This window comes from Canis lupus, chromosome 12 (genome assembly GCF_011100685.1).
Source record: "Canis lupus familiaris isolate Mischka breed German Shepherd chromosome 12, alternate assembly UU_Cfam_GSD_1.0, whole genome shotgun sequence".
Lineage (NCBI taxonomy): Eukaryota > Metazoa > Chordata > Mammalia > Carnivora > Canidae > Canis > Canis lupus.
Window position 1 is genome coordinate 4,850,984 of NC_049233.1, and position 15,951 is coordinate 4,866,934.

Here is a 15,951-nt window from a genome sequence, read left to right on the forward strand (position 1 = left end):
CCGGGTGGCTCAGAGGTTTAGCGCCACCCTCACCCTGGGGCATGATCCTGAGGTTCTGGGATAGAGTCCCACGTCGGGCTCCCTGCATGGAGCCTGCTTCTCCCTCTGCCCTCTGCCTCTGCCTCTGTGTGTGTGTGTGTGTGTGTGTGTGTGATGAATAAATAAACAAAATCTTTAAAAAATATCTATTCTTTCATGGTTTGAGAGGTGGAAGTCTGAAATAAAGGTGTGTGCAGGATCATGTCTCTCAAAGGCTCTAGGGAAGGAACCTTTCTTGCCTCTCTCAGCTTTTGGCAGCTCCTGGCAGCTCTTGGTGTTCTTTGGGTTGTACACACATCACTTCAATCTCTGCCCCCACCAGAACACAATATTCTCCCTGGGTCTGTATGACATTTTCTTCTTGTAAGAACCTGTCAGATTAAATTGGGTCCCATCCTAATAATCTCACTGTAGTTTGATTACATTTGTAAAGACTATATTTCTAAATGAGATCACACTTACCCCCTAAGATACTGGGGGTTAGGACTTCATTTTTAAAATTATTTTTATTGTTTTTTTAAGATTTTATTTATTTATTTGAGAGCGAGCGAGCGAAAGAGAGCCAGAGAATGAGAGAGCACAGGCAGAGGCAGAGGGAGAATCAGACTCCTGCCGAGCAGGGAGCCCAATGTGGGGCTGAATCCCAGGATCCCAGGACCCCAGGATAACGACCTGAGACAAATATAGACACTTAACCAACTGAGCCACCTAGGTGCCCATGGGAGGTTAGGACTTCAATTTATCTCTTTGGAAGACAACTGTACCCATAGGATATATAATCACATAGGCATACATACAAAGAAATTTATGTATTTTTCCCTCTTTCTTCAACCTTTTAGTTTATATAAAGATTCTAATGGGTGGTTAATTTTTTTTTGGGGGGTGGTTAATTTTTTAAAAAATATTTTATTTATTTATTCATGAGAGACACGGAGACAGAGAGAGGGGCAGAGACACAGGCAGAGGGAGAAGCAGGCTCCATGCAGGGAGCCCGACGTGGGACTCGATCCCAGGTCTCCAGGATCACACCCCGGGCTGAAGCCGGAGCTAAACCGCTGAGCCACAGGGGCTGCCCTAATGGGTGGTTAATTTAACAGTTTAGTCTGTAGATCACAGAATAGTCAGCTTGGAACTGTGAATGACTCCTGGACTAATTAACATCCTTTAGGGATGACTGTAGGGACTCTGTGTATCGCTTTTTGGGGGAAAGGGTGAGAGTGTCTTCATTGTTTGGAGCATAGTCGCATCTATCCTGTTAGGCAGAAGCATAAGGCTGTTTTGTTACACAGAAGTTCAAATACAGGTAGAGAGATGGGTATGGTTGCTGGGTAGGTGAAGGGGTGGATCATGTGGATCGTTACTAGTTTCCGGCTGCTCACCCACCCTCTATATTCCGCTCTGACTTTCTGGAGCAGGAGCTTCTGCGTTTCCTGTCAGTTGGCTTCCAACTGCGCTTCTACCAGCAGGGGGCACTAGAGGAAGACCGTGGGCCAGGGCTGGACCCCATCTGCTCTGCAGCAGCAGCCGGCACATCATCCCAGCCAGCAGTAGTTGGCTTCAGCCTCCAGTTTGTTTTGGGAGTCTCAGTTCCGGCCTCTCCACTCTCCCAGGATCTCCTCTCCTCTCCTCCTCTCCCGCCCCGGTCCTGGGGTCTCCTCCTCTGAGCTGTCCTGAGCACAGCAGGACACCACCTCTCTTCAGAGATGGGACCCTCACCTCCAAGAGCCTCCACTCCTCACCCCCGCTCCAAGCTTTTAGGATCTTCGTTTTGCTCCCCCAGCCCTTCCACTCGTCATTGCTTTCTGGGGTAACACATTTCACCGTGGGACATGAGTGTCCCATGTTTTCTAGCCTCTGCTTCCCAATGCCCTCTTTTACATTCTCTCTTAAAATAGCTAGTGAGGTATCTATTTTCTTGACTGGACTCTGATAGGGATAATTTCTAGACAAGGTGGGGGAGGAGATATCAACTTTACTATATTAAAATCAGATGTCAAGGACCCTGACTTCTACATTTTTGCATACCCACAGGACCGAATGAGGACTCTTACAAATATTCAGCAAATGGCGGAGTAATGAATAATGAATGAGTCAATGTGCCCATAAAAGATACCCACGTCCTGGGGCGCCAAGATGGCTTAGTTGGTTAGGCATGCGATTCTTGATTTCAGCTCAGGTAGTGACCTCAGCGTCTTTTTTTTTTTAAGATTTTTTTTTTTTATTTATTTATGATAGTCACACAGAGGGAGACAGAGAGGCAGAGACACAGGCAGAGAGAGAAGCAGGCTCCATGCACCGGGAGCCCGACGTGGGATTCGATCCCGGGGCCCCAGGATCGTGCCCTGGGCCAAAGGCAGGCGCCAAACCGCTGCACCACCCAGGGATCCCAAGCTCAGGTAGTGACCTCAGGGTCTTAAGATCAAGACCCACTTTGGGCTCCTGGCTCAGCCAGGAGTCTGCTTGGGATTCTCTCCTTCTCTCTCTGCCCCTCCCCACCACACTGGTACATGCTGTCTCTCTCCCTCTCAAATAATAAATGAAAAAATCTTAAAAGAAATTCATGTCCTAAACTGTGGATCCTATGAATCTTTCCTTATACAGAGGGGAGAAGGGGTCTTTGCAGATGTGATGATTAAAAATCTTGAACTGGGGAGATTATCCTAGATTGTCAAGGTTGCTCTAAGTGCAAACAGATGCATTTTTAAAAAAGATTTTATTTATTTATTCATGAGAGACACACAGAGAGATAGAGAAGCAGAGAGAGAACCAGAGAGAGAAGCAGGCTCCATGCAAGGAGCCTGATGTGGGATTCGATCCCGAGCCACCCAGGGATCCCCAAACAAATGCATTCTTATAAGAGGGATGCAAAGGCAGATTTGGTAGAGAGAGGAAAAGGTGATGTGCAGATGGAGCAAAGATTTTAAGAGGCTGGCCTGGAAGATTGGAGTGATAAGCCAAGGACTGCTGACAGCCATTGGCAGCTGGCAGGAGCAAGGAACAGATTCTCATCTTGAGCCTCTGGAACTGTTGTTTGACACCATCAGGTTGTGGTAATTTGTTTACAGCAGCCCCAGGAAACAAATACATGAATATTGGATTGGATCAGATTATTCTTTGGGGCATGGGATGCAAAAAGCCACTGCCAAGGCATTCAATGCAAGAAGGAAAGGAGAGGGAGAAAAATAGAGCCACAGATTGATGTGGGAGAGGACTTTCCTGAGGAAAATAGTTCTTCTGATGTCACATCCCAGTGGCTTAATCGGACAGGTCAATGTCCTGTCTATTTTCATTCCATTTGGACCCCTCATTTTCAACTTTCTGACTTATTTTATATTCTAACCCACCTACTACCTAAAAGGATTTGAAGTGGTTTATAGTAAAAAACAACTCTAGAGGGCCTGGGTGGTTCAGTCGGTTAAGCATCTGCCTTTGGCTTAGGTCATGATCTCAGGGTCCTTGGATCAAGCCCTGCATTGGGCTCCTTGCTCAGCCAGGGAGCCTGCTTCTCCCTCTGCCCCTCCTCTGGCTTATGCTCTCTTGCACGTGTGTTCTCTCTCTCGAATAAATAAATAAAAATCTTTAAAATTAAAAAAAGACAGCCCTAAGTAAATGTGAAATGAGAGGAACTGAAGTCACATTATAGGAGTCATCATTAATTTATTCATTCTTTAATTTTTTTAAGAGTTCAGCTTTTTACTGAGCAGCTTATAGAAGTTTAGTCAAAAAGACCAAAGCTGGGGCACCTGGGTGGCTCAGTGATTGAGCGTCTGCCTTCGGCTCAGGTCGGATGAAGTCCTGCAACGGGCTCCCCATGGGGAGCCTGCTTCTCCCTCTGCCTGTGTCTCTGCCTCTCTCTCTCTCTCTCTCTCTCTCTGTGTCTCTCATGAATAGATAAATGAAATCTTTTTTTTTTTTAAAGACCAAAGCCCATGTCATTCTTCATTCTTGTACTCATTTAAAACATTCTACCCACCAAATGAGTCTTCCCAGCACTGTGCTTGATTTGATAAAGATGCTCCTTATGATGCAGGACCAAGATAGTCAGAAATTATGAAATGAGAATGAACTGAAGCAGCTTGATGTTTGGGCTCAGCATGGCTAAGAAATAGGGTTATACACCAAACATCAGCCTGCCTGTGTTCTAGTCTTCACTCTGCTGCTTGTCTGGCTCCTGGGACGCAGTTTCCTCCAATAGCCTGGGGACCTGAATGACTATATGGAAGAAGGCTGGCTGTTCACCTGCTCAGTATTGTTATATAACACACAAAGAAATATCTATTGTGTATAAGCCTTCCATACTTCGAGGTCTGTTTGTGGAAGCAACTGGCTTGTCTTTCAGTACAACATTCTAGGGCAATAGATTCATCAGTTATTGGGGATAGGATGCACTGCTGATGGAGCCTGTAATACTGGGACATAAGAGATATATATTTGATCTTCCTCCTGTTTCTTCTTCCTCCTTCCTCCTGTTTCAGAGCTCTTAATACCCTTGAAATTTCCTAAGAGGCAAGAGCAATAGGAGCATTGTTTGTTGCAATATTTAGTCTTTTGTCCTTGATTTCCTGAAACAGCTCCAGAGCCATAAAGGTAAAAGGAGTGTCTTATTATTCATAACAAACCTCTTCAATCATACCTGACTTTATTTATGTTAAGGAGATGACTTTTGGAAAGTCCCTAAGGATGGGGGGCTGGTTTCCAGGGCAACTAACCACCGATTAGAGGATTGGAACTTTCACTCCCAACCCCTTGACCTTGAAGGAGAAGGGCTAGAGATTGAGGTCAATCAGCAATGCCCAGTGATTTGATCAACCATGCTTATGTAATATAGCCTCCATAAAAACCCCAAAGGAGGGGCAGCCCGGGTGGCTCAGTGGTTTAGCACTGCCTTCAGCCCAGGGTGTGATCCTGGAGACCCAGGATCGAGTCCCACGTTGGGCTCCCTGCATGGAGCCTGGTTCTCCCTCTGCCTGTGTCTCTGCCTCTCTCTCTCTGTCTGTGCCTCTCATGAATAAATAAATAAAATCTTTAAAAAAAAAACCCCAAAGGATGGAGGTTCAGAGAGTTTCTGGGTTGGTAGATGCATTGGAGGTTCTGGAAAGAGTGATGCTCTAAGAGACCATGGAGGCTTCACATGTGCTCTGCCTTGTGCATCTCTCCCATCTGGCTGTTCCTCAGTCATATCTTTCTATCATAAACTGGTAATCTAGTAAGTATATGTTTTCCTGAGTTCCATGGGCAACTTTAGAAAACTAATTGAAGCTGAGGAGGGCGTCATGGAAACTTCTGAAATATACTCGATTGGTCAGAACACAAATGACACCCTGGACTTCCATGTTGGTGTATGAAGTTAATGTGGGGAGTAGTCTTGTGGCCTCAGCCCTTAACCTGTGGGATCTGCTGCTATCTCTAGGCAGATAGTGTCAGAATTGAATTAAACTATAGGACACCCAGCTGATGTCACAGAATTGCTTGATGTGTAGAAAACACCCACACATCTGCTGTCAAAAGTGGTGTTGTAATAGAGATAGAGTGTGAGTAGCAGAAGAAATACAGAAGGAAGTGAGTTTTTTCTTTACATTGAGTCATTTTGGCTGAGAGCAGGGCTTAGTAAGCCCCTGAGCCAAATCCAGTCTGCCATCTGTTTTTTTGTCTCTTTTCTTTGAAAGTTTACCAATTTGTTTATTTATTTATTTTTTTTAGTAATCTATATGTTCAATGTAGGGCTCAAACTCATGACCCCAAGATCAAGAGTCACATGCTCTTCCAACTGAGCCAGCTGGGTGCCCCCCTTTTAAGTTAAATTGTATTTTTGAATAGATATAATAAGCACATGATAGAACATTCAAAAGGTAAAAATAAATATACTTTGGAAGTAATTTCCTCTATTCCCATCCACAGTTGCCTACTTTTCCTCCTCAGGTGCAGCCACTATTACTGGTGGACTCCTGTTGTCTACTAGAGATGTTGAGAATTTGTGCATCTAAGTGTGTATGTGTATTGCCTAATCCAGGTCATAACAATTTACCTATACATTTCTTCTATAATTCAGTTCTATTGTTTTAGCTGGTATCAGGGTTATGCTGGTCTCAGAATGAGTTAGGAAGTGCTCCCTCTTCAATTTTTTTGGAGAAGTATGAGAAGGATTGGTATTAGTTCTTGTTTAAATGTTTGCTAGAATTTACCAGGGAAGCATCAGATCCAGGAGTTTTCTTTGTTGGGGGATTTTTTTTTAAAGATTTTATTCATTTATTTGTTCATAGAGACAGAGAGAGAGAGAGAGAGAGAGAGAGAGAGAGAGAGAGAGAGAGAGGCAGCGACACAGGCAGAGGGAGAAGCAGGCTCCATGCAGGGAGCCCTACGTGGGACTCCATCCCAGGTCTCCAGGATCACACCCCGGGGCTGCAGGCGGCGCTAAACCACTGCTGCCACTAGGGCTGCCCTGTTGGGAGATTTTCTTAAAGATATAATTGACTTATTACAACATTGCATTAGTTCTAGGTGTAGAAACATAATTATTTGATATATGCATGTATTGCAAAATTATTACCATAATAAGTTTAGTATCACCACACATAGTTACAGATTTTTTTCTGGTGATGAGAATGTTTAAGATTTACTCCTCGTGACTTTCAGATATACAATTCAGTATTACTAACTATAGTCACCATGCTGTACATGAATCCCCAAGACTTATTTATCTTATAGCTGGAAGTTTGTACCCATTGACCTCCTTTATCCATTTCACTCATCACCCCCACCCCAGCCTGAGCAACCACCAATCTACTCTGTCATTATGGGTTTGTTTGTTTGTTTTTTAGATTCTATATATAAGTAAGATCATCTAGCATTTGTCTTTCCCTATCTGACCTATTTCACTTAGCATAGCATTCTCAAGGTTGATTAATCTTGTTACAAATGGCAAGATTTCCTTCTTTCTTTTTTTTTTTGATTTCCTTCTTTCATATGGCTTCTTTCATATTCCATTGTGTGTGCATGAACTTATTTATTTGTATATATGCTTAACTCATACACATATGCCAATTAAAAAAAAGATTTTATTTTTAAGTAATCTCTACATCCATCATGGGGCTTGAACTCACAACCTTGAGATCAAGAGTCACGTGCTCCACAGATTGAGCCAGCCAGGCACCCCCTGACACACACCACATTTTATTTATTCATTTATATGAGATGCTCATATTATTTTTCTCTTCAATTTAGTGTGCTTTCATGTCTTGGCTATTGCAAATAATGCTGCAATGAATATGATACAGTGATTTTCTCTCCCTTGTGAAGATACCCAGGAGTGGAATTGCTGGATCATGGTAGTTCTATTTAATTTTGAGGGGAACCCCCATGCTGTTTTTCACAGTGGCTGCATTAATTTACATTCCCAAGAGCAGTGCACGAGGGTTCCCTTTTCTCCACATCCTCATCAACACATATTCTTTCATCTTTTTGATAATAGTCGTTATGATGGGTGTGAGGTGGTACCTCATTATCATTTTGATTTGCATTTCCCTGATGATGAGTGACATCAAGCATCTTGTCATGTATCTGTTGTACATTTATCTGTCTTCTTTGGAAAAAATGTATTCAGAGCCTTGCCCATTTATTTTATTTTATTTTTTTTCTTGCCCATTTTTCAATTGGATTGTTTGGATTTTTTGCTACTGAACTGTATGAGTTCTTTACATATTTGGGTATTAGCCCCTTATCACATATATGATTTGCAAACATTTTCTCTCATTTGGTGGGTTCTTTCTTTCTTTCTTTCTTCTTTCTTTTTTTTTTTTAAGTTGTTATTTATTTATTTGACAGAGAGAGAGGGAGAGTTTGAGCACAAGCAGGAGGAGCAGCAGAGGGCAAGGGAGAAGCAGATACGCCACTGAGCAGGAAACCTGACACAGGGCTTGGTCTCAGGACCCTGGGATCATGACCTGAAACAAAGGCAGATGCTTAACTGACTGAGCCACCCAGGTGCCCCATACTTTTTTCCTTTCATTGATATTTTCTTTGCTCTGCAGATTCATTTTAGGTTGTTATAGTTCCACTTGTTTTTTCTTTTATTGCCTTTGATTTTGGTGTCAAATTCAAAAAATAGTTTCAAGATCAATGTCAAAAACACTTTCCTCCATTTTTTTCTTCTAGGATTTTTATGGTTTCAGGTCTTACATTCAAGTCTTTAATCCATTTTGAGTTGATTTTTATATCTGGTATAAGACAGTGGTGCAGTTTCATTCTTTTAAATGTGGTTGTCCAGTTTTCCCAGCACCATTTATTGAAGAGACTTCTCCTTTCCTCATTGTATATTCCAGCATCTTTGCTGTGAATTAATTGACCACATTTGTGTGGGTTAACATCTGGGTTCTCTGTTTTGTTTAATTAATCTGTGTCTGTTTTAGTGCAAATACTATACTATGTTGATACTATAGCTTTGTAATGTATTTTGAAATCAGGGAGTGATACCTATAGCTTTGTTCTTTCTCAATATTTCTTGTCTAATTGGGATCTTGTGTGGTTCTATACAAATTTTAGGCTTGTTTGTTATATGTCTGCTAAAAATGGCATTGGAATTTTGGTAGGGATTATGTTGAATCTGTAGATTGCTTTGGGTAGTATGGACATTTTAACATTTTTCCATTCCATGAGAATTAAATATCTTTCCATTTATTTGTGAGTTCATCAGTGTCTTATAGTTTTCAAGGTACAGGTATTTTACTTTTGGTTACATTTATTCCTCAGAAAAAAAAAGAAAAAAAATTTATTCCTCAGTATTTTATTATTTTTTGACACAGTTATAAGTGGCTTTGTTCTCTTAATTTCTCTTTCTGGTAGCTCATTATTAGTATATATAAATGCAACAAATTTTTGTATATTGATTTTGTATCCTGCAAGTTTACTAAATTTGTTTATTCTGGGTTTTTGTTTTGTTTTGTTTTGTTGGTGGCATCTTTAGGGTTTTCTATATTATGTCATCTGCAAATAGTGACAATTTTACATCTCTCTTTCTGGTTTGGTTGCCTTTTATTTCTTTTCTTACCTAATTGCTCTGGCTAGGACTTCCAGTACTATGTTGAATAAAAGTGGTGAGAATGAGCATCTTTGTCCTGTTCCTCATCTTAGAGGAAGAGCTTTCAGTTTTTCACCATTGAGTATGATGTTAGCTATGGGCTTGTCATATACAATCATTATGTTGAGGTATATGCTCCTGATACCCACTTTGCTGAGAGTTTTCATCATAAATAGATGTTGAATTTTGTCAAATGCTTATTCTGCAATATATTGAGATGCTCATAATATTTTTATTATTCATTTGTTAATGTAGTGTATCATATTGATTGATTTGTGGATGTTGAACCTTCCTTGCTTCCTGGGATAAATCCGCTTGATCGTGGTGTCTGATCCTTTTAATGTACTGTGGAATTTGGTTTGGTAATGCTTTGAGGTTTTGCATCTATGTTCATCAGGGATATCGGCCTCTAGTTTTCTTGTTATGACCTAGTCTGACTAGGGTATCTAAGTAGTGCTGTCTCCATAAAAAGTGAGTTTGGAATATTCCCTCTTCATCTTTTTTTTTTTTTAATTGAAGTATAGTTGACACACAATGTTATGTTGGTTTTAGGTGTGTCTATATACTATGCTCACCACGAGTGAGGCTACCATCTGTCACCATAAAATGCTGTTACAATGTCATTGACTATATTCTCTATTCTGTGCCTTTCATTGTCATGATTCACTCACCCCATAACTAGAAACCTGTGACACTCCTTCACTCATTTGGCCCATCCTCCACCCTTCCTGCTGACAACCATCAACTTGTTCTCTGTATTTATGGGTCATTTCTGCTTTCTTTTTAAAGTTTTATTTATTTAAGTAATCTCTACACCCCATGTGGGCTCAAACTCATGACCCCAAGATCAAAAGTTGCATGCTCTTCCAACTGAGCCAGACAGGTGTCCCTGTTTTGTTTTTTTTTTTAAAGGATTTATTTATTTATTTTAGAGAGAGAGAGAGAGAGAGAGAGAGCATACTAGTAGGGGGAGGGGCAGAGGGATAGAATCTTCAAGCAGACTCCTTGCTGAGTGTGGAGCCCAGTGCAGGGCTCAATCCCACAACCTGTGAGATGATGACCTGAGTTGTAACCAAAGAGTCAAGCGCTTAACCGACTGAGCTATTGAGGCTCAGTCATATAGTGAATGTTTTTGCTTTTTGTTTATTTGTTGGTTGTTTTTTTTAAAGATTTATTTATTTATGATAGACATAGAGAGAGAGGGAGAGAGAGAGAGAGAGAGAGAGGCAGAGACACAGGAGGAGGGAGAAGCAGGCTCCATGCAGGGAGCCTGACGCAGGACCAGATCCCGGGACTCCAGGATCACACCCTGGGCCAAAGGCAGGCGCTAAACCACTGAGCCACCCAGGGAGCCCCGTTGTTGGTTGGTTTTATTTTTTAGATTCCACATATAAGTGAAATCATATGATGTTTGTCTTTTTCTGACTTATTTCATTTTGTATAACACCCTCTAGGTCCATCCATGCGGTTGCAAATGGTAGAAACTAGTTCTTTTTATGGCTAAGTAATATTACTGTGTGTGTGTGTGTGTGTGTGTGTGTGTATCACATCTTTATTCATCTATTGGTAGACAATTGGGTGGCTTTGATATCTTGGCTATTATAAATAATGTCACAGTAACCATAAGGGTTCATATATCTTTTTGTATTAGTGTTTTGTTTTCTTTGGGTAACCTCTTCCATTTTTGGAAAAAGCTTGACATAAATTGGTATTAATCTTTCTTTATGTGTTTGCTAGAATTCACCAGGGAAACCATCTGGTCCTGGACTTGGCTTTTTTGGGAAGTTTTTAATTGCTGATTCTATCTCCTTATTACTTATAATTGTATTCACATTTTCAACTTCTTTATGATATAGTTGGCTTATCACTCTAGGAATATAGGTGGCTTTTGCACTCTAGGAATTTTTTCCTTTCCTCTAGCTTATCTAATTTTTTGGTGTAAAGTTGTTCATAGCATTCTCTTATATTCCTTTTTATTTCTTTTTTTAAATTTATTTATTTATTCATGAGAGACACAGAAGGAGAGAGAGGCAGAGACACACACAGGAAGAGGGAGAAGCAGGCTCCATGCAGGGAGCCCAACATGGGACTCGATCCTTAGTACCCAGAATCACACCCCAGGCTGAAGGTGGCGCTAAAGCACTAAGCCACTGGGGCTGCCCTCCTTTTTTTTTTTTTTTTTTTTTTTTTTTTTTTTTTTTAATTTTTATTTATTTATGATAGTCAACAGAGAGAGAGAGAGAGAGGCAGAGACATAGGCAGAAGCAGGCTCCATGCACCGGGAGCCCGACGTGGGATTCGATTCCTGGTCTCCAGGATCGCGCCCTGGGCCAAAGGCAGGCGCTAAACCGCTGCGCCACCCTGGGATCCCTTGCCCTCGTTTATATTTCTGTAGCATTGTTAGTGATCCCTACTTCTTCTTCTGATATTTATAATTTGAGTCTTTTTTTTTTTAAAGATTTGTTTATTTATTTGTTCATGATAGACATAGAGAGAGAAAGAGGCAGAGACACAGGCAGAGGGAGAAGCAGGCTCCATGCAGGGAGCCCCACGCAGGACTCTATCCCGGGACTCCAGGATCGTGCCCTGAGCCAAAGGCAGGCGCTAAGCCGCTGAGCCACCCAGGGATCCCCTATAATTTGAGTCTTTTCTGGGGATCCCTGGGTGGCGCAGCGGTTTAGCGCCTGCCTTTGGCCCAGGGCGCGATCCTGGAGACCCAGGATCGAATCCCACGTCGGGCTCCCGGTGCATGGAGCCTGCATCTCCCTCTGCCTATGTCTCTGCCTCTCTCTCTCTCTCTCTCTGTGTGTGTGACTATCATAAATAAATAAAAATTAAAAAAAAATAAAAAAAAATTGAGTCTTTTCTTTTGGACTTAGTCCAATGAGGTAAAGGTTGATCTTTTTAAGGATTTGATTTTATGAATTTTTCTCTGTGTTTTTCCATTCTTTATTTTGTTTCTCTTCTCTAGTCTTTATTATTTCCTTCCTTCTGCTAGCTTTGGGTTTAGTTTGTTCTTTTTCTATCTCCTAAGTAATACAATTAGGTTGTTGATTTGAGATTTTTAAAAAAGAAGTCTCTATTATTGTAGACCTGTCTCTTTTACCTTTCAACTGTTAGGTTTTTCTTCATATATTTTGATGGTTTGTCAGGAGGTAGATAAATGTTTATAACTGTTTTATTTTCTTGCTGTATTGAGCCTATGATTATTATTTTATTTTATTTCTATTTTTATTTTTATTTTTAAGTAGGATTCACACCCAGCGTGGAGCCCAACAAGGGGCTTGAACTCAAACCCTGAGATCAAGACCTGGGCTGAGATCAGGAGTTGAACTTTTAAGTGACTGAGTCACCCAGGGGCCTCTTTAGCCTTTTATTAATGTATACTTGTCCTTTGTCTCTTGTGAACTTTTTAAATTAACTAATTTTGGCTGATATTAGTATGGCTACTCTTCTCTTTTGGTTGCTATATGCACGGAATATATTTTTCCATTCTTTCACTTTCAACCTGTTTCTGTCTTTGGGTCTCAAGTGAGTTTCTTGTAGATAGTATATCATTGGATCTGTGTTTTTATCCAGTTGTCTTTTGACTGAAGAGTTGAATCCATTTCCACTTAAAGTAATTACGTGACAAGGGACTTACTTCTGTCATGTGCTATTTGTTTTCTGTATATCTTTAAATTTTTAAAAAAGATTTTATTTATTTATTCATGAGACACACACACACACACACACACACACACACACAGAGAGAGAGGGAGAGACACAAGCAGGCTCCATGCAGGGAGCCCAACGTGGGACTCGATCCTGGGACTCCAGGATCATGCCCCTGGGCTGAAGGCAGGTGCCCAACCGCTGAGCTATCCAGGGATCCCCTGTTTTCTGTATATCTTATAGTCTTTTTGTCCCTCATTTCCTGAATTCCTGTCTTCTTTTGTGTTTAGTTAGCTTTTTTGGGAGTGAAATGTTTAAATTCTTTCTTAATTTCCTTTTGTGTATATTGTAAAGCTATTTTCTTTGTGGTTACCATGGGAATTATAATTAACATCCTAAAATTAGGGATGCCTGGGTGGTTCAGCAATTGAGCGTCTGCTTTGGCTCAGGGCGTGATCCTGGGGTCCTGGGATTGAGTACCGCATCAGGCTTCCTGCATGGAGTCTGCTTCTCCCTCTGCCTGTGTCTCTGCCTCTGTGTGTGTGTGTGTGTGTGTGTGTCTCATGAACAAATAAAAGTAAAAACCTTTAAAAAAGTCCTAAAGTTAAAACATTCTAAAACTGAATTTATAGCAACCTAATTTCAATAACATACAGAAGCTCTATTCCTTTACAGCTCTATCCTCACCTCTTTTGGCTGTTGATATCACATATTGCATCTTTATATAGTGTATGACCAAAAACATGAATGAATAATTCTTCAAATACATCAGTCTCCTAAATTATGTAGAAAACATGCTTTGGAGTTACCAACCAAAGTTATAGTAGTAGTAAGACTAGTTTTTACACTAACTTAAAGAAATGTATAGTGTTAAATTATGTAGAAAACAAAAAGTAGTTACAAACACTTGCTATAATTATACTAGCTTTTATAATTGCCCATGCTATTACTTTTATTAATATATTTAGATCTATTTATGGCTTTGAGGTACTGTCCAGTATCTTTTCACTTCACCCTGAAGTACTGTCCAGTATCTTTTCATTTCACTCCTTTGAGCATTTCTTGAAGGACAGGTCTAGGGCAGCCCCGGTGGCTCGGCGGTTTAGCGCCGCCTTCAGCCCGGGGTGTGATCCTGGAGTCCCAGGATGGAGTCCCACATCGGGCTCCCTGCGTGGAGCCTGCTTCTCCCTCTGCCTGTGTCTCTGCCTGCCTCTCTCTGTGTGTCTCTCATGAATAAATAAATAAATAAAATCTTTAAAAAAAAAAAAAAGGGCAGGTCTAGTGGTCCCAAACTCCCTTAACTTCTGTTTAGCTGGAAATGTCTTGATTTCTTCACTTTTGGTTATAAGAATCTTGGTCTACAGTTTTTTGTTTTGGCTTGCTTTCTCCTACCCTCAAAATTTCTTTCTTTCTTTCTTTCTTTCTTTCTTTCTTTCTTTCTTTCTTTCTTTCTTTCTTTCTTTCTTTCGATTTATTTATTTATTTATTTATTTATTTATTTATTTATTTATGATAGACATGGGGGAGAGAGAGAGAGAGGCAGAGACACAGGAGGAGGGAGAAGTAGGCTCCATGCCGGGAGCCCTACGGAGGACTCAATCCTGGGACTCCAGGATCGTGCCCTGGGCCAAAGGCAGGCGTTAAACCGCTGAGCCACCCAGGAATCCCCCACCCTCCAAATTTCTGATGAGAAATCAGTTTATGATCCTATTAAGGATGACTTGTATGTGATGATTTGCTTCTCTCTTTCTGGTTTCAAGATTTTCTCTTTGTCTTTGGGTTTTGTAAGTTTGATTATAAGGGTGCCTGGATGACTCAGTTGGTTGAGGGTCTGACTTTTGTTTTTTTTTTTTTTTTTTTTTTTTTTTTTTTTTTTTTTTTTAAGGGTCTGACTTTTGATTTCTGCTCAAGTCATGATCTCAGGGATTGAGCCCTGTATCAGGCTCCACACTCAGCACAGAGTCTGCTTATCCATCTCCCTCTGCTCCTCCTCCTGCTCACATGGTCTCTCCCAAATAAATGAATAAATAAAATATTTTTTTTTAAAGAAAGTTTGATTATAATGTATCTTGGTGTGAGTCTCTTTGAGTTCATCTTATTTGGAATTCATTGAGCTTTTTTGGAACTTTATGTTCTGTATTTCATTAAATTTAGGAAGTTTTCAGCCATCATTCCTTCTAATATTCTCTTTGCCCCTCTCTCTCTCTTCTGGACTGTCATGATGTGTATGCTCATCCACTGATGGTGTCCTACAGGTCCCTTAGGCTCTGTTCACTTTTCTTCAATTTTTTTCCTGTTCCTTAGCCTCAATAATTTCCATTGTCCTATCTTAAAGTTCACTCAGCCATAAAAAAGAACAAAATCTTTTTTTTTAAAGATTTTATTTATTTATTCATGAGACACAGAGAGAGGCAGAGACACAGGCAGAGGGATAAGCAGGCTCCATGCCGGGAGCCCGATGCGGGACTCGATCCCGGGACCCAGGATCACGCCCTGGGCCAAAGGCAGGAGCTAAACCGCTGAGTCACCCAGGGATCCAAAAAGAACAAAATCTTGCCATTTGCAATGATCTGGATGGAGCTAGTGAGTGTTAACGCTAAGTAAAATAAATCAATCAGAAAAAGACAAGTACCATATGATTTCACTCATATGTGAAATTTAAGAAATAGAGAGAGGGAGAGGCAAACCAAGAAACAGACTCTTAACTATAGAGAACAAACTGATGGTTGCAGGGAGGGGAAGGAGTGGGGGAAGGGGTAAAACAGGTGATGAAGATTAAGGAGTGCACTTGTCCTGATGAACACTAGGTGATGTATGGGACCATTGAATCACTATATTGTGCATCTGAAACTAATATTACACTGTATGATAACTAACTGGAATTTATTTGGGTTTTTGTGTGTGTGTGTGTGTTTTAAAGATTATTTATTTATTTAAGAGAGAGGGCACACAGTGGGAAGGGGCAGAGGGAGAGAGAGAGAAGCAGACTCCCCGTTGAGCAAGGAGCCCGATATGGGGCTCCATCTCAGGACCCTGGGATCATGACCTGAGCTGAAGGCAGATGCTTAACTGAATGAGCCACCCAGGCACCCCAACTAACTGGAATTTAAATAAAAACATTTTTTAAAAGTTCTTATCACAAGAAAAAATTGTAACTATGTATGATGACAGACGTTGATAAGACT